This window comes from Carassius auratus, unplaced genomic scaffold, assembly GCF_003368295.1.
Source record: "Carassius auratus strain Wakin unplaced genomic scaffold, ASM336829v1 scaf_tig00011797, whole genome shotgun sequence".
In the NCBI taxonomy this organism is placed as follows: Eukaryota; Metazoa; Chordata; class Actinopteri; order Cypriniformes; family Cyprinidae; genus Carassius; species Carassius auratus.
In genome coordinates this window covers 25,867-46,063 of record NW_020524243.1, presented here as the reverse complement: position 1 = coordinate 46,063, position 20,197 = coordinate 25,867, and the positions used below count along the sequence as shown (strand labels likewise).

The window sequence follows — 20,197 nt, the reverse complement described above, 5'->3', positions numbered from 1 at the left end:
TCTAAACCCCGCCCCATATGCAAATTAAGCTCCATATCAGTCGGAGGAAGCTGCTCGCGTCTGTCAGAGAGATTTCGCCTTTAAAGGCGCATTAAAACAGCGGCTGAAGTGCAGAACCCGAGCAAAGCAGCAGGAGCAGCAGCACAACATCACCAAAAACAACAACAACAACATCTCTGACAGAGAGAAATAAACACAGAAACGCGCGCGCCAGGGTGAGTGAGTGTGTTTACAATGTTACAGTGTTGCGTTTGCGCGGCGGCGGCTTCTTTGATCGCATGATTGATGTTCTGCGTCCTGTGCGTGTCATCATTTACAAACGATTCTTCACACATCTGCAGCTCTGTTTGTTATTAGTAGCTGATTCATGATTAAGATTTATATCTGCGCTCTTCATAAATGTTCACGGATGCATTAGTTTCCATCAGCAGCTATAGAGGCTCCATTAGGGGTTTAAATAAATGCTGTATGTCTGTCACCGCTATTAAATGTTAGTGGTTGGTTCGTCACTGGTACATATGATGTTGACAGTTGCTGGTGTATGATCCATAAATTGTTTATAATAGATTTGTATGTGCAGATGAGTGTAGTTCTGTGAGGTTTCCCCATGTCAGTGTTGAGTATGTGTGTACTGTACATGTGAACCTGCTGGTGGGCAGAGAGCTGATGGATGTCTGTTACACAACTGTGAGCTTCCTGGTGTCCCGTTCACTTATACTGGGGGTAGTGTGCACCAAATCTCACCATGAGCTTCACAAACTATCTCTTTATCCCTGAATTTAAGGAGAGAGCTCATTACTGTCCCTGGTAACATATTTAAGTGCCAAAAGCACCACAGTATTACCACGTTTTTGACAAGATGTCATGGGAATACCATGTTTTTGAACAATAATCTATCTGTCCATATGTATCCTTTAACAAACTATCATTAGACCTTAGTGCATTTGATGCATAAATGACTTATTTCCATTTCACATATCCATAGCATCACACAAATAATAATTCTGCTGTTCAAACCATTTATTATGATCTTAATTCTGGAGAAACATAATGAGATGCAATACAGCATGTCAGCTTGTTTTCCATGTAACAAAATGAGATCTATATTCGCATGTGTGCTTCAAAACAGACCAAAAACACAATGAAAGTGAAATTTAATGGCAAGCTATTCCTTTAAAGAGGTTGTTGCCTTTGCATATGTTTGTTTGAATATTCAAACTCAATATAGAAGGCAGTGTTCAGTTGAAACTAGGGTGACAAGGTGTTTTTTTTTTATTTGGTGAGATTTATGCCAGCTTGTATGTCAAGCACAATTTTCTCTCCTCTCATTGAAAATGCATTGAAGCGGCACGTAAACTGACTCCTGTGCGATGCAAAGCATGTGTGTGTGGCTGGTTTACTGCAGACTGCTGGTTGGTGTGCTTTACTAACCCGTCTCTGGACGCTCTCTGCAGGTTCTCAGCCAGCTGTTTGTCCAGACAGAAGAAACAACGCTGCTCTCGTATGTGGTCCGACCAGATATTTATGAAGCTTTCAAGGCCTTTTGGTGAGTCACACTTGCTTTGCGCTGCTCCTGTTCTCTCTGCTGGACTGCGTTCAAACTAATATCATGTTATACAAGAATAGTACATTGTGTCCTTGAAGTGAATAGTGCTTCTAAATGTCATATATTCATTTATCTGCTTTTTTAAATTATTGTTGTCATTTTTTTCTTTTAAATGCATTAATATTGTTAAACAATGAACCTATATATATATATATATATATATATATATATATATATATATATATATATATATATATATATATATATATATATATATATATACATATATATATATATATATATATATATATATATATACATATATATATATATATATATATATATATATATATATATATATATATATATATATACACATAATAATATATAATAATAATAATAATAATAATAATATATTTGTTATTTTTTAAGAATATTTCTAATATGTATTTTAGATATTTTTGGTCAAAGCACCTCAACTGGTCAAATTTGACCTGTGATGTCTCCATCTGTGTTGTGTAATCTGATCTGTTCATGTCAGTCACATGATCAGTGTGAAATTTACAGTGCAGCAGCTTCCAGTTTGTCAAGATACAATGTTTCAAAGTAGCTAGTTATACTACAAGATGATATGATAATTATTTTTACCTGTGTTTATCTGGCAAAACCCATAGGTTTTCATCAGGTGGCAGGGTTAAACTTGTATATGGCTTTCGTGATCAGTATGGGATATGCAGTGTAATTGGGCGGGCCACAGTGCTGGTTTCTCCCAGTGTGCTTCAGGCTAGAGACCTGCATTCCCACGGGACCTGATGCAACCAAGTGCTGCGCAGGACTTGATGGGAAAGTGCAGGCAGATAGACACTTGTGTGTGTTCAGGATGCAGGAGAATAAAATGACCCCAACCCTAACCTAAATTGAAAAAATCTTAACATAAAATATCTAATAATAAAAATGTTTTACTCCGCTGTTGCACAAAAGCAACAAGAAAAACGAAATAAAAACAATTAACAGATCCAAGCATAGGCAGAGTCACACACGAAGTGTAGACATTATGAAAGATTCATTGTGCATATATTAATTATGGTATGACTGAGGTTTGTGAGATCACGATGAGCTGAGATGTCAGCTTTTTAGAGATTATAAAGGGCCATGCCAAACCATGCACACCGCAGCCTATGCTTGCTTTTCTGTTTCGAGAAATCTTGCACTCCTGAAGTGGTAATGCAGCCAACAACTCTGGAGCCTGTTAATGGAACAGTCTGTCTCTGTTTTTAAACGAATTAAGAACTACATTTGATCTTCAGTGACTAGACGCAAGCCGAACCACTTCATGCGTATTGCAATAGAGGACACTGTAATGGTTTCCACTGATTCTGAAATATTTTTTTGTTTGCTGGGGTGGTAATATTATTCATTAATAGAAAAGATGGGCCCAAAAATTTATTTTGCCTTTATCACGATTATAAGAGGTAAATCCGGCCCTGCCCATACAGAGTTAGTTTTTGCTTTCAAAACTTATATTGACTTATTGAATTATATTCACATTCAGGCAATAATACACACCAGTCAACTCCTTTTTAGCACAGTTTATAGTCATAAAAACTTCGAGGAATCTACTTGAATGATATGCTTATATTTGGGATACAAATAAGACTAACACATATCCTATATAAACGATTAGGTCACAGATGTTATATTGTGACCATATTAAGTTTATTAAAATCTTATTTTAGGAATGACTGTTTTTGTGTGTCAGCACCACAACGAATGGCATGTTGATCAGTCAGCATCCAGAATGTGTTTTAATGCATTTTTTTTAATGATAATTTCTTCTGTCTTGGTGAGAATTGTATTTCTTCAAGGCCGTCTGGTGTTCTAAGTGATGCAGATGAATGCAGTGTGTGATCCCTTTCTCAGCAGGGACTGTTGCATAAGATCTTTATTTAGTAAAAGCCTCTCAACACTGAGGAGTTTCAGTACGGGACAGACACTGTAAAGCTCTGCGCTTTCACTTCTATTTGAAGTGCTCCTCAATGAGGCATTTTAAAGTCACATAATGCCACTTTCCTTCCACCACTTCATTTCTTTTTCTGATTAAAATTAATTTCACAATGATTTACACAGTATTTTTAGAATGTTGTTTGTATCTAGGGTGTTCTGGGTGGTTGCCAGGGTGTTCATAGGGTTTTTTAGAATGTTGTTTGTATCTAGGGTGTTCTGGGTGGTTGCCAGGGTGTTCATAGGGTTTTTAGAATGTTGTTTGTATCTAGGGTGTTCTGGGTGGTTGCCAGGGTGTTCGTAGGTTTTTTTTAGAATGTTGTTTGTATCTAGGGTGTTCTGGGTGGTTGCCAGGGTGTTCTTAGGGGGTTTTAGAATGATGTCTGTATCTAGGGTGTTCTGGGTGGTTGCCAGGGTGCTCGTACGGGTTTTTAGAATGTTGTTTGTATCTAGGGTGTTCTGGGTGGTTGCCAGGGTGTTCGTAGGTTTTTTTAGAATGTTGTTTGTATCTAGGGTGTTCTGGGTGGTTGCCAGGGTGTTCTTAGGGGGTTTTAGAATGATGTCTGTATCTAGGGTGTTCAGGGTGGTTGCTATGGTGTTCCGGGTGGTTGCCAGGGTGCTTGTATGGGTTTTTAGAATGTTGTTTGTATCTAGGGTGTTCTGGGTGGTTGCTATGGTGTTCCGGTTGGTTGTCAGGGTGCTCGTATGGGTTTTTAGAATGTTGTTTGTATCTAGGGTGTTCTTAGGGGGTTTTAGAATGTTTTCTGTATCTAGGGTGTTCAGGGTGGTTGCTATGGTGTTCTTATGTGTTTTTAGAATGTTGTCTGTATCTAGGGTGTTCTGAGTGGTTGCTAGGGTTTTCTTAGGGTTTTTTAGAATATTGTTTGTATCTAGGGTGTTCTAGGTGGTTGCTAAGTTGTTCTAAAGGGACTTATCTGACTTCATCTTCAATAGAACAGTAAAGAAAATTTTTAGCTGAAACCGCGGTCCTTGTTTATTCAAATAATGCAAGTCATCTGTCGCACATTTTGAGAATAACAAAAGCATATCAACACAAAATGAATACCCGTGGCTCCTGACGATACATTGATTTCTTACAAAGCGAGATGATTGGTCTGTGTGAGAAACTGAACCATATTTACAACATTATTGCCTGTAATTAGAGAAATGGGCAATGGGGAAATGCACTTCTTTTCCACAAACTGATTCTTCCTGAAAGTTTCTTTCTATGAACCGGTTCAATTCAATTCCAATCTTGAATGGCCCGAGGGTGTGAAAATTAACAGAAAATTTTACATTTGGGTGAACTATTGCTTTAAGTGTTTTCTAAGTATGTTAACCTGCAAAACAAATTATAGCCTGTGATATACTTAAAATTTTACTGGACATTCTGGTGCTTGCTGACTCATAGCCTCCAACATTGTTCCTCCCAGGACCGGTTTTGGTGATAAAACACATTGTTTTATTTGTGGTGGGGTTGTATAAGTCAGAACGGATTGCATGTTGACTTGGATAACTGGTTTCTCGAGTTAAGTAGTTAACTTAAATGCATGTCTTGTTGTTCATTTCCTGAAGGTTGTTGAGATGTTGTGAATCTCTGACTCTCAGGTGTTGGTCTTATCGGACTGGTTTTTGTGCACTCAGTGTGATGTGTGGTGTTTCAGCTCTTCCTGTTGTGTTTGTGTGTGGTCGTGTCTCCACCGTCTTTGTGTTGTTCACATCTCCAGGTGAGTTTACCATCATTACGTGTTTGTGTGTGGTGTGTGGTGTGTGGTGTTTTATTTCAGGTTTATTTTAATTAGAAATTTTTTTTTTTATTTGGTTTAAGTTAACAATTCCTGTCTTCTGCACTCTGAAAGCGTGTTCCTGGTATATAGTTGAAACATATGATTTTTGACACTTTATATAGTCCAATCCTCAGAAGGATATAAAAAATTGACAATGCTAGCTTTTGTTTTCCAGTTTCATGTTTATCAACCAAGATGTTTAAATGTGTTTTACTTCACTGCAAACATTTGGCTGCATGTTAATATAATTTAGAAACATGAGAAATATGAATGCATTTTATTTTCCTGAGTGAATGTTATCATTAACTGTGTACATCTAGCTTGCTGGAAAGGCAACATCAAGAGAGCAACTTCATGATGAAATTAAAGGAATACTCAATGAAAATTCTCTCATTAATCACTTACCCTCATGTCGTTCCAAACCCCTTAAAAGCCAATTTCAGATATATTGGATGAAGACCAGGAGGATTGTGACTGTCCTATTGTCTGCCAAGTAAAATACACCGTCAAGTTCCAGAAAAGAATGGAAAGCATTGTCAGAATAGTCCATCTGCCATCAGTGGTTCAACCGTAACAAGCCTCCCGGTTTTTCAACCAAAAAAAAAATTGTGTTTTGAACAACATGGGGGTAAGTGATTAATAACAAAATTTTCATTCTGGGGTGAAGTATCCCTTTAATGTGATATTTGTCTGCCGTCAGCTAGATCTCAAGTATGAGTTATGTAATCTGCATTAGAAAGCTGTGAGTAAGAGTTTTCTTAAACAGAACAGATTGCATAAATTGCGATTTTATTTTAACTTCTTGCATGACACACAACATGTGTCAGCGCTCCCTGAGGGCTGGCACTCACATAACCCTAGACAAACAGAGTTAAACTAACTATGTTACAAGTTAATTTTGGGAGCAGAACCTTCCAAACAGAACATCTGAATTAACATAAATAATTCAAGTCGTATCGATGCATAATTAATGCAGCTGAAAGTATAGTGTGTTTGTGTTAGTGTGCATGTGCGTGTGTCTGCAGGGCTAGAGATGAATAGTTAACAAACGAATGGCTCTTGTAACTGCATAACAGATAATGTACATAAAGAGTTCTTTGTGAGTTCTGAATATCTAAGAGTTGAGCTGACTAATAAGCACACAAGCCTAGTGAGCATTTTAAGGTCAATAGGCATGCATTATTCTGCTCACTAAAATGCCTTCCTTCTTGCCAAAAACTAAGCCAGCATCTCATATATTCTGTGCAGAGAGCATGCAAAATAATAGTTTATAGCTACATGCTTGGTGGAGAAATTAAAAATATATAAACATGTTTAAAAAAATATACACAAAAACAAAACAAACAAAAACATTTGACCTCTATCTAAAATGAAAACGAAAAAAATAAAAATCATTTGACAAAAAAAAACCCTTAGCTTTTTTTTTTTTAGATTTATGCATTCATAACTTTAGTTTAAGTTGATGTACTGACATATATATATATATATATATTTTTTTTTTTTATGGTATATAAAATATAAAACCACCTTTTTGTAACACTTTCTATAAATAAATTTAAATATAAAGGCTACTTAAATATTAAAACGAATAATATAAAACACTAAAATAATTTTTTTTCTTTAACTGAAAAATTATATATATACAAAAAATAAAATACAAAACTTTAATCAAAATCAAATTGATGCTGAACTGTATGTCGAGTGTAAGCTCCTGCTCGAATCATTCACTTGTGAGGCTCTCTTTCAGTTTGAATGCGGATCAGATTGCTTATGTTTGTTGCAGTTCACTACAGAGCTGTGGTGTTTGTGATCAACTCGGTCTAGTTTTTGACTCTAGAACTATATTTCTTAGCTTGGCCTTATCAGACACTGAAGCGTGTGTATCATAAGAGGTCGACGGTGCCAAAGGCCTCGCTTTCTCAGACCGGAATTTTCCATCCAGGTCCATGTGCTGTGGGAGGAGCCTAATGTGGTATTTTTGCAATTCTTAGTTTGGGAGTTTTGAGCTGTTCTTGTGTTTAACAAGTGTTGTTTCTACTGCACTGGGAACCAGGGAGGTTTGGATTAAGAGTGATGAGAAAATATCCTCCTACTTGTGTTTCTGTGTTTGGAATAGCATGCTAGCACATCACTCATACTATTTCTGTAGTTTGCAGTACGTATATTGTGCACTGTATGCATAATATGCATGCATTATCAGAATACTGTACGCAGCTAACTAGATGCCATTTACTGAATTAAAAGTGCAATTTAATTTTGAAAAATTAAGTTAGAAAAATTATTAATCTAATTTGTATGGTACTTTTAAATACTTGTAAGTAGGGGGTATAATGTTGTTAAACAGCCTAACCAAGGCATATTACCCATGCAAAGCAGAAGGTCACTGCTGTCAGCAAGAGTTTATGATTTATGAGTCCTTGTGAGCATGTCACATTTCTGACCTGGCTGTTTGTCTTTGGTTGCAATATTACATACAAGAATATTCATTCTTGTAATTAACTTCATTTCCCATTATAATCACTTGTCTTGATAATCATGACTATAACACATAAGATTCTGTTAAAACCAAATTAATAGTAGACCTATAGATAGTAAAAAAAAAAGTGTAATTGTTCTAGATTAGATTTATGCTGGACAATGCTAAATTAAATGTCTAATACTTAATAGGGTTGAGTAAGAAGTCACTTTTTACTTATGTGGTCCAAAAGATTAGGGAAAATGATGTAGAAGCACAATGAATGTAACTATCCTCTCCTAATGAAAGTATTCCTATCATTTTAAATGATCAGAATGTATCTATGACAAAGGGTTCTAAAAATATGGCTTCTTAAAGTGTTCCCGTGGCTCAGTTTACCCCAGGATTGTCTCAAGTCAGTGGGTAAGATGCACCATTTGGGTGTAAAATGACCATCTGACCGAATCTGATTCAAACCCATGTGAAAAACAAATTATATACTTTACAAACATATTTTCATTTGGGTTAAACAGTAGAACAGTAGGTAGACAGTAGATTTTTTTTTTTCTGGATTATTTTGTTATCATGAGTTAAAAATGTATGTTTTTGTGCATTTCAACCTGTAGTCTAGGAACAGCATCAGGATCCGGGCCCGGTTTTTTACGGATTCTCCGGAAACTCAGTTTCCAAAATGTATGCTGTGCCACGAAATGAATCCGCACAGTTAATTCCCTTTTTATCAGTGCGAGTAAGAGAAGAAGCCAATGTTTGCTAATGCCGGGAATCATGTTCATGCACGGCCCAACCTGAGCACGCCTCTACAGGCAACATCAACATCCTCGTGTCCCACACACCTGCGCCCGTGTGAGTGAGGTGGTGCCGTGTCATTGTGAATCAACAACAATGTCTGGGTCTCCTCAAAAAACACTCTGCACTTTGCCGTGCCCTAAAATGTAATCAGTCAGGAATGGAGTGTGTCAGTGGTGGGTGGAAAATGATAAATAAAGCTTTATCATGCCTTGTAATGTTATTCACTTGTCTGAGCTTTGTGTCACACTGATGATACACCGGGCAACTTTTTGAGCAATGTAGCTGCGCAACTTTAGTTAATGTTGGTGTCAGTGGGCAACCAGGTGATACACCGGGCCCACGACTGATCGAAAGTATCTAGATAGAAATAGGTTACCTATTCTCAGTGGGAAAGCTCCCAAACCACATTGCTCAAAAAAAAAATGTTGCCCGGCTAAATTACTCATAAAGTAAGAAACATTTATTCTGTAGCCCCTTTGAGATGAATCAACTGTATGTGCATACATTTGGAAAAAAGCATCTGCTGTATGAATGTATTATTATTAACTGCATATGAAAATGCAAGCTCCTTCAGACTTTAAAGACTTAAATATTATACATGTGAACATGATATTTCATTGATGAAAGTGCTTACTGATCATGTTTGTAAAAGATTATGTATCCAATAATGTTTCCACTCCATTAGATAAAGATAATAAATTCTGTTTTCAAACATCTGGTTGTTTATAAAAACATGAAGAAATAACTTTTTAAAATGATTATGTGAATTGGTGCATTGAACTGCAGTATTTATGTTTTATGAATGATTTGCACAAATGCATTGGGACGCTGAAACTGATGAAGGCATGCAGAAAATCCCACAGCGTTCCTGTACAGGTTATTCACAGTGGTAATTAATGGGTAGAGATTGTGCTAATTGTGAAAGAGAGAGTCCAAGCATTGTTTGTGAATGACTGGAATTCAGATTTGTGGGTAATGAAGTGTTTGTTTGTGAAGCTGCTGGAGTGTTTTCAGTGCATTGTTTCGGTTTACTTCAATTGTAAGTGCATCAGTTTGTGTTTGCGTTTGTGTTGTTGTTGTTTTAACTGAAAATTGAAGTGTTTTATGAGCTTGTTTGCTTTTAGTTGGGATCGTGATTCTCCTGAGATGCTTAAAATCCAAACAGTTACTTTAATTTTGCATTACACTGAAAAAATTATTAGTGTTACATTTTCACTCAATTTCTAGTATATTTAAAAATTACTTGCACAGAAACACTAAGCAACATCCATTTAAGCGTGACATTTTTTTGTAAAATGTACACCAATGATTGGTTTATTTTCAGTTTTTAAAAATCATTGGTAACACTTCAGCTATAGGGACCAGTTCTCACTATTAACTGGTTGCTTATTAACATGCATATTACTAGCATCTTAGCTGTTTATTAGTACCTTTTTAAAGCACATATTAATGTCTTATTCAGCATGACCATATTTTAGATCCCTTAATCCAACCCCATACCTAAACATAAAAAAACACCTTATTAACTAGAGATAGTTCACCCCAAAATAAAAATTGTGTCATTTACTCACCCTCATGTTGTTCCAAACTTGCATGAGTTTGTTTCCTCTTTTTAACACCGTAGACAAGATTTTGAACAAAGTGTTTAACCAAACTATTGATGGTAGCCATTGATTTCCATAGTATGGTAAAAAAAAATTACATGGAAGTTAATGGGAACCAGACTCTGTTTGGTTACCAACATTCTTCAAAATATCTTATTTTGTGTTCAACAGAAGAAAGAAACTCATACATGTTTTGGAATGACATAAGGGTGAGTAAATGATGACACAATATACATTTTTGTATGAACTGTGTTTTAATTAAGCAGCCAATTATGAGTTTATTGAAGCAGAAGTCGTAGCCGTGCAATCAAATTATTTAATTATAATTTTTTTTATTTAAGTGCAGAAAATATTGTTGTTGCTGCTGCTGTTGTTGTTTTTCTTTTCCTATTGAACAGATATTATGTTTCCAGTTAAAGTGCAGGGTTACCAACATCACCAGTCATTGTTAGCCGTTTGTTTTTAGATTAGAACTATTTTAACTGCATTTAGGTTTGCTTTAGGTTTGACGCAGGACGTTTACCGCACATGCAGGAACCCACTAACACAGCGCTTCACCGGCCCTTTAAATCCTGTGTGTCTGTGTGCAAGTGAGATGAGCTACATGATGGGTTACAGAAGCTGACCTGGCAGAGTGTGTGTGTGTGTGCTGGTGGAGGAGATCTGTCACACATGTGGCTCCTCCTCCTGCGCTGCAGCACTGCAGTCACTCGCTCATCCACAGACTCGCTTTACATTCCTACTGCAGCACCTCAGTCTCATGAATTAAGCAGAACAACATGAGTGAGGTTTAGGCTTCTGTTTAGTTCAAGGTACAAGTCTTGTTATCAACCATGAATTTTGCACAAGTTAATTTATCTTGTATTAAAGTCCCCATTAAATCAAAATGGAAGTTTTTTTTTTTTTGGCTTTTAGTATGAATATGTTAAACTTGAGGTTATCTATGAACTAGAGTGCTCCGAAACAATGACAAAAATCACATTTGAAAGATTTAAGAACGTACAATCTCTTACTTCCACCAATATGGATCAATGGTTTTGATGACATCACCCTGCACTTCATCATCTTCTCATCAAACTTTCTGTCCAATCAAATGCTCTCTAGAATCTGAAACGTCCCGCCCCCTACACTATAAATAGACACTGAAGCTGTGGCTGAAATCGATTACTTGTCACAGAATAAGTATTTTCTGTATGATGAATGACACGTAGTGCACTATATAGGGGATATGATTCAGACCCGGAGAAATTGTTAGACCGACTCTGTTTTAGAAACAGTCCTGATGAGTAGAAGAGATAACAATGATGCCAGATATATTGCACACTTTTATTATCACTGTTTTGCTTTAGTAATCGTTTCATATTGAATCTAAAGGGGTTATCTTTTAGACTGTGACTGTCATACGCTGTGAGCTTTAACGAGTTCAGTGGCTCTTATTTAAACGAATCGCTATTGTCCCACCTTGTCTTCCTGTTTCAGTTGAAATTACATCAACACATATAGAATAACGTGTTTCGAGGTTCTTAAGTGGACCTTTTATGTTTAGATATTACGCCATTGAAAATGAAGAATGTTGTAGGGTTAGGGTAGTGTTGTTTTTTTATGAATAGTGTATAAGGTCATAGAAATCAATTGGTTTTCGCTTTCAAGGCTACAAAAATCTTTGCAGTGACTCCTGTCAGCGCGGATAAAAATAACATAAAATAAAAATAACTTTTTTTTTTTTTTTTTTTCGTGCAGCCCTAGGTTGTAATGCTAATGCAAAGCATTCTCCAGGTATAATGAAGCTTCTGGTCTTAAGAGTTATATCAACCTCATTCTCACGTCAAACCGTGCTGATATTGTACGTTTTGTTACTGTAAACAATCAGTGATGTTTGTGTTTTGTTGGGTAGAAAATCAGAGCTCTGTGAAGATTTGCCATCTGCAGTCTTGTGTTTTCGTGGTGAACTGAACAATCTGTCGTCTTATCTGTCTGTTATTTCATCCACTAGCGTTACCTGACCTCTCTTATTCTCTCTCTTACTCCCCATGTCCTTGTTTTCCCTCACCTCTCTCGCATGCTATCTGCATTGGAATGACTTTAAAATCTGCTTTACTTACTCCAAGTTCAGTATTTAAAGAGAAAGAATAAAACTGCACACTTAACCTTTAATACATTTAACAAACTTACAATCTTTTATTATTTTTTTTTCCTTTGCAAATGTTAGCAGAGACTTCCATGCCATATTTTTTCCTGTAAACCTATTATTATGCTCCTCCTGCTCCTAAATGCTGCATTGTAAAAAAAAAAAAAACATTGTAACACAAGCTCTATGGTATTTGTTGTGCACGTATTACTTTTCACAACATTCTGTTGGTATAAAGTGATCTTTTAGAAATCCCGTTGAGCTGCCTAATAACATTTTATGTGACCTTGTTTTGGCCACAAGTTAAACACTTAATTTTGGTCTGAAACCAAGTCTAAGCTTTCAAATTAAGTCTTTTTTTTTTTTTTTTTTTTTTAAGAAATTCAAATAATAAATAGAGTTTTGTTTCTCTTTAATGTGTGGTGACAGATCAGTTTACTAGCACAAAATAAACAGGAGTGAACATCAGAAGGTGTCTTGACGTCATTACACACATTTTTTTTTTTTTAAATTCAAGAACACCAACATTAATCTACTCTCCTGTCTGCTTTGTTTGTCGTACAAAACGACAGATACGGTGATATGATTGGTCAGATCAGCTGTCAATCAAGTTCCCAAGCATTTGAACTTTAAAAATCATGTATTTTGACGTCTTTTCCAGTTGTCTTAACACCATCTGATGTTCATATTTAGGAAATGATGATAGTTCACATGACGCTTGAACTGAAGTGCTGAAATTTTTTGAAATCTCAGACCAGAAGTCACCACTGTCGGTGTGTTGTAAGTATCCTCCTTGCTCCGTGATGTATTTTTTACTGCGTAAGAGAACATGAGGTGTGGAGTGAGAGTGGCATGCTCGTCACGGGTCTTTGCGAAGGGTTAATTACCTTTAATTTTTTTTTTTATTCAATGGTGGAAACAAGCTTCCATAGCTGCCTCTGCAGACGGTGAACATCAAGGTTGATGATCTCTGAGCTGATTTATAGTGCTGTCGTTTGCAGCGTTTGATCAAATGCACTTTGAGCATCAGCAGACATGATGGAGAGAGATGATTCATCACTGAAGAGACAGATGAGGATGCTCTGTGTGTCTGTGTGTGTGTGTGTGTGTGAGCTATGAATGTTACCAGTTATCGCGTTTTTCTAGAGGGACTGAGATTAACTTCTTCCTCTCATTTGACTTAAAAAAAAAAGTTAATATTAATAAAGACGTTGCTTCATCACTTTTTTACTCTGCAACATTAGTGCCAAAGTGAATAATGTTGCAGGGTTAATGTTATTTTACCCAATATGTCATGCAATTTTCTGTTTATTAGAGCATCACATCATTATCTTAGACATGAGACACTCTGGTGGAGTTTTGCTTTACTTGAATCCATCCTGACATTTATTTTAATTTATTAAAAAGTAATATCATTTTATATTAATTGTATATAATTGTGTATTTTTTATCATTTTAATATTACTATATTTATATTTTAATATATTAGCATTTTAATATTATAAATTCATGCTCTTATAATTCATTTAGAGCATTAATAAAAATTAAACTTTTATTATATTAGTTCTGTCACATTTGATAAAACGTATATATTATATTGTATTTTATTATATTGTATCGTAATGAAAAATGCATGCTTTTATAATTTATTTAGAACATGTATAAAGATAAAACCTTTATTATATTAGTTCTATATCAAATTTGAGAAAACAAAAAATACTAATATAATAATTATGTAGTTTTACATTTTATTTTATTTTTTTAATTTATTTAATTATTTGTTTTAATTATTTACTGTGTGCGTGTGCGTGTGCGTGTGTGTGTGTGTGTGTGTGTGTGTGTGTGTGTGTGTGTGTGTGTGTGTGTGTGTGTGTGTGTGTGTGTGTGTGTGTGTGTGTGAGAGAGAGAGAGAGAGAGAGAGAGAGAGAGAGACAGAGACAGACCGAGAGCAAGAGAGTAACTGTTCAGGTTTATAGTGAGATGATTTGACTCCACATGAAGCTCTTATGTAAGAGTCTCCACACAGGTGAGGAGTGTATAATAACTCTCTTTCCCACCGGAAGCTCAAAGCTCTTCATATCTATTCGTTGCCCTTCATCCAGTCACATTCAGACGGTCTCTCTCTATAGAGTCAGTTTTCTGCAGGTTCTGCTCTCTTTCCTCTGACAGGCTGATGAGGATGTTTTCAGTGGAAATGAATCCAGCCTGAGCCTCTCAGGCCCTTTTTACCTTCTCACATGACAGGCCACTTTTGGTGCAGATGGCAGATTTGCTTTCAAATGCAGCCAGAGCCGTATTGCTCCAACGCAGAGCTTTTTGATCGTGGCCGTTTATTGGCAAATTTGTATTTGTTTATTGGCTGATGGCATGAATCTCTCAGTGCTAATATCATGACATGAGGGCTGCTGAATGATGGACGGCAGGGATGTTGTTTGTCACTCTCTGCTGGGAGCCTGTTTGAGCTTGTTAGCTATTTTCTAAAACTGCCAACAGAGAGAAGAGTTTTAGCTCTCTTTGGTTTTGAAGGAACAGACTCTGAAGTGTTTAGCATGCAGTTCACTGCTGCAATAAATTATTTATTTATTTATTTACTCAGGTAAACTAAGATAAATATCTATTCAATTACTTCTACAGTTGTGCTGCTTGCTGCATATGATAATCTCTGTCTATGTAAGCATCTCAGTCGATTTTTGGAGGCGAGTCTGTGTGGCCCGTTGACTCACTGGCTGAGGATCCAGTCAGGATTAGATAACCAATCAGCTGCCAGATCAGACCGTCACCCCTGTGACCCAGAGGTCACACATGGGAATTCTAGTCCGCTGTTCCAAATATTTAATATTTAAATTTCCCACACTTTATCACTAAGCTGGAACAAAAACCCAGCTCTGGTGATGCTGCTTTAGGAGGGGAACCTCGGCGGCACTCATCAACGTTCGACCTGATTGATTATTGACCAGTTTTACTCTGTTTGTTTTTGTTGTGGCGTTCAGGAAATGCTCGTTTCCTTTTCTCTTTGCCTTAATAATCTGTAAATAGTAGAAAGCATAATCTGGAGACTCAGCCGCACAAACACAATGTCAGCTCTGTTACTCCAGTTTGAACCTCGAGCAAAGGCCATTGTGTTGGGTTTTACAGAGCCCTGAAGACCTCACGCAGATTCAGTTCACATCTCAGTCATGTTAAGAGGTTTCTGAAGGGCCACCACACTTTAATGCTTCTGGGTTTTACCGTGAATTAACATCTCTTCCTGAACTATGCAATATTTACAGCCGCTAATCTCTGAAAGGCAAGGTATAATCCCACCAAACATTTTAAGTCTGCTGTTTGTTTGGAGTCGAACTCAAGAACCTCAGATTATGCACTTAAATTAGATAAGGAATGTTCCAGAAATGTGCTTCAAGATAATATGAAATGGCATTTAACGCTGGTGTTTTAACATTTTTGAGTAAAGCAATAATGTTGAGTGGAAATAATGTGGGATGTTGAAGCAACACAACATTGTCTGTATGAGTCTTGTATGTGTTAAAAACCACCTTTCATGATGCTAGAAATGCCAAGGTTATGGGTTTGATTCCCAGGGATTGCATCAACTGATTGATTAAATATATTCCTTCAATGCAATGTAAGTCACTTTGAATAAAAGTACTTGTTAATGTATAAAAGACTTGTCATGGCACTTGTATTCTGTTGTTGCTCTCTTGTTGACCTGACTGCTTCTATTGTTCTCATTTGTAAGTCGCTTTGGATAAAAGCGTCTGCTAAATGATTAAATGTAAATGTAAAATTACATACATGCACAAAAGTACATGCATTAATATAAATGCATAAAACTACACTGTAAAAAAGAATTTGTTGAGTCAACTAAAAATATTTTGTTACCCCGCTGCCTAAAAATTTTTTGTTATCTTGACAAAAAAAAACTTGTTGAAACAACTTCAAATTAGAGTGGAGTTAGTCCAGGTAACAAATTTCTTTAAGTTGACTTGACTATTATTTTCTAGTCCAGTCAACTAAATCATGTTGTGTCAACAGGGAATTTTTTTTTATTATTTCGATCAATAATCATAAACAAATGTTACCCCACTGCCTTAAATGTTTAAATAAAGATGACAAAACACTTTTTTTATGTAATTTATTTAATGATAGAGGCAACACTTTCATTCACATTTAAATTGAACAAGCAATTTGCCGTCAACACATCAACTGATAATTGATAAACAAAACAAAAAAATGCAAAATACAAACACATGTCTAAAGATCTGAACCAACACTTGAAAGTGTGATGTATAATAAATAACATTGGCATGGGATTGAGAAACAAATAGTTGCATTTCAATTCATCAGATCAAAACCACAGGGATTGTTTTTAATTTCATAACTCAATATGAAAATCAGAAGGTTGAACTCTGCATATTAACCCTGCACAAGTTCACATGCACTCCCCCCACCATAATGCAAGTCATGGTCAAAATGAGAAACCAAGATATATGTATATAATATCACAATTAGTTACAAAAAATGAGTGTACTGTACTTCTGTATAATAAGATATAAATGGAATGAATGCACATGGAAGCACAAAGATCTAAACAGTCAGATTCTAAATTTCATAGCACAACATGACCAGACAGAAGTGTTAACATCAGAAGGATCTTGAAAGTTTCCAAACTCGTCCCCCATCATAATGCTACATACTGAAAATGTGTACATACTGTTTAAGAAAATGAGACGTGAAACAACATTTGTTTACATGCGAACATGCATATTCCAAGTCATGACATGATAAACTTTAATGTACATTCTAAAATGTAGTGAAAGGCACAAAAGAACCTAAATTTCCTTATAAATTTTATTTTTAAGAAAGAGTGCTGTGGAGCCGATGGACACATCATGAACACTGAAAAGTGAAAGTGACATGACATACATTTGTGCTCTTCATTTAACCCATCCAAAGTGCACACACACAGCAGTGAACACACACCCAGAGCAGTGGGCAGCCATTTATGCTGCAGCGCCCGGGGAGAAGTTGTGCCTTGCTCAAGAACACCTTATTTGTGGTGTTGAGGGTGGAGAGGGCGCTGGACATTCACTCCTCCACACCTACAGTTCCTGCCGCTGTAGCGAGCACATGGTGGGAGCAGCTGATCTTCACAAGTTTTTGCAGAGCCTCAATGGTGTATTTAATGCGCTGGAGGTGGTGGATGTTCACTGCATACAGACCCATTAGGAGTCCAAATGCCATGGGGACATGGGAGATGTCAGTGATGACAGGATGTCCAAATGAGACCAATGTTGGTTATTCCTTGGGAAGCACATCACATTGCTGTTCTTCAGTTACAATCAGAGTGCCCTCTTCAATTTCTTTCTCAACATCCTTAAATGTCACTGGATGGCTGGGAAAAGAAAAAAATATTACATTACTTAATAAATTTATAAACAAATGAACACACATATGTACATACACTATTAAAGTTGTGTGTTTTGTTAAAAGCACAGCTACCAATTAATGCAAAGTGTAATTCACCTTCAAGTGGAAGATATTTTGAAACATTTAACCAAAAATAAAAAGGTCAACTGTAAATGGTGCTCCTCAACGGTTTCGTTTAGAAACATTCAAAATAACTTCCTGTATTAAACTGTAAAAAGCCTGCACAAATTTCTTTGTTCTGCTGAACACAAAAAGTTTAAAATCCCATGGGAAGATAAGTGTAAAATACCCCCCATAACCAACTTTGCTAAAAATGGGGGGAAATTATTTTCTTCACTGGTATTCTGCATGATTTCTGAATGAGATAAAATGTGACAAACCAATACAACATTCAGGTTTTTTTCTTAATCCAATTCTAAGTGTCTAATCTGTCACACCATTTATACAATGATCAGAAAATATATTGGTGTAAATATGTATTCCTTTTAAATAATAGTCTGTTGCACTGCATGTTCAGAGTAAAGCATGACTCTGAAAGGGGTGGTTAACCTATGTATGTTTTACTCACCCTCATGGCATCGTAAGTGTGTATGACTTTCTTCTTTCAGACAAATCCAGTCGGATTATATAAAAAAATATTTATGGCAATAGGTGGGTGTTTTTTTCAACAGTCCAAAAGTAGTCAAATAATGTGCATCAATTCATAATAAAAAGTACCTCAGATGGCTCTGAGATGGCTCCTGTAGCGAATCCATGTGTTTTTTTTTTTTTAAATATACATATTTAAAATGTTATTCGAAACATATTTAAACACTTTTCTCTCACTTTTGTGAGAGCCATTCCGGGTGGATGAAAATAGGACATAGGGGTCATGCATGCACCGATGATTAGTGACGAACAGGAAGAGCGGAGGAGAGACAACAATACGCCAATCACGAAGTAGAATCACAAAATTAGGCTTGCACGTATGATAGTCAGTGGAAGAGAAAGAAAGTTTACAAAATATGGATATTTTTCTTACAAAAAGTGCATCGATTTGCTACAGGAAGCCTTTATTCACCCCCCAGAGCCATGTGAGACACGTTTTATTGATGGATGGGTGCATTTTATTTGACTATTTTTGAACTGCTGAGAAAAAAACACACCTGTCTGCTGCCATTAAATAACTTGGAAGAGCCAGGACAATTTTCAATTCAACTCAGATCAGATTCGTCTGAAAGAAGAAAATCATATACACATAGGGTGCCTTTGAATGAGTAAAACATGGCCTAATTTAAATTTTTTGGTGAAATAATCCTTTAAGCAAAGTTGCTAATGGCCAATATGCTAGCACTGAACATTTTTCAGGATTCAAAACAGTATTCAGCAAAATAATAAAGAATGGCTATGTCCATAAACAGGGTTTCTGGTGGTTTTATGAAGATAAATTCAACACTTTATAAAGACATTTTAAATACCAATTATAGAAAATTCACAGAATAAAACTGAAGGGAAAATAATGTCAAATTATGTTCTCTAAATTTTGAAGCTGTTTTCCAATGCTGTTTTCCAATCTACATTTTCGTAAAGGGTTCACCCAAAAAAGAAAAAGAAAGAAAGTTGTCATTTACTAAACCTCAAGTTGTTTTGAACCTGAATTAGTTTATTTCTGTTAGTCCCAGTCCCAGTTTCTTCTTCTTCTATTACCTGGATCACATCACTGCAGACTGATGGTGCTCAGTTTGGTCATCCACAAGCGTGATCCCAGCAGTCATGTCCTTGATGAATTCCTGCGCAGAGCCCGTGTGCTTTAATAAAAACAAAGGGATGCATTAAACAGGGCCTTACAATCGTAAAGCATATAGACTCCGATAAATGTGCATTTATAAATAAATAAATACATTTACTTACAACTTTGTCCAAGCTCTACAATGTAAATGCCATTTCCATTATGTCTGCATATCATTTTGATGGATAACTGCAAAAGGACTCGCTGCGGTCCATCTACAGGATTATTGAATTCTGCTCTGAATCTTCAGTCATCCCAAAATATCATAAATATAAAAAATACAAAAACATGTTAAAACACTGTAAAATAATAAACATACATATAAATAAATCTTTACAGAGAAAGTCAAATGTATTGACAAGTTTGTATTAAATGCCAAAGACAAACTATACCATCCAGACGATGCTTTTAAATGACACAACACATAATTATAACACAATAAAAGGAAATTTAACACATTTGTGTCGATCGTTATTGTATCTCTATTTATACAAGATATGCTATTATTACTTTTATTCTAAAATATATAGATTTGAACGTATGCAATTTACTCACCATAGACTGTATAAAAACAGATATTCAGGCAGCATTACACTGGGTTCTAGGTTCTAGCGAGGCACTTGAATGACTAACGTTACTTCAGAAAACTGAAAGAAGAGTTTGTAACGCTA

The 20,197-nt window shown here is 36.0% G+C and overlaps 1 protein-coding gene across 2 annotated transcripts in view; it reads left to right on the top strand.

Annotated features, from left to right (window-relative positions):
- LOC113073291 (solute carrier family 45 member 4-like) overlaps positions 1-20,197 on the top strand; it is a 44,132-nt gene continuing 23,935 nt past the window's right edge. Inside the window, exons 1-2 of one of the 2 annotated variants that reach the window (XM_026246181.1) lie at positions 1-215; positions 1,455-1,546. The gene's annotated coding sequence lies outside the window, so the exon portion shown is untranslated. Of the gene's footprint in view, positions 216-1,454; positions 1,547-4,792; positions 5,275-20,197 lie in introns of those variants that run through there. The other variant, XM_026246182.1, reaches the window with a different exon arrangement.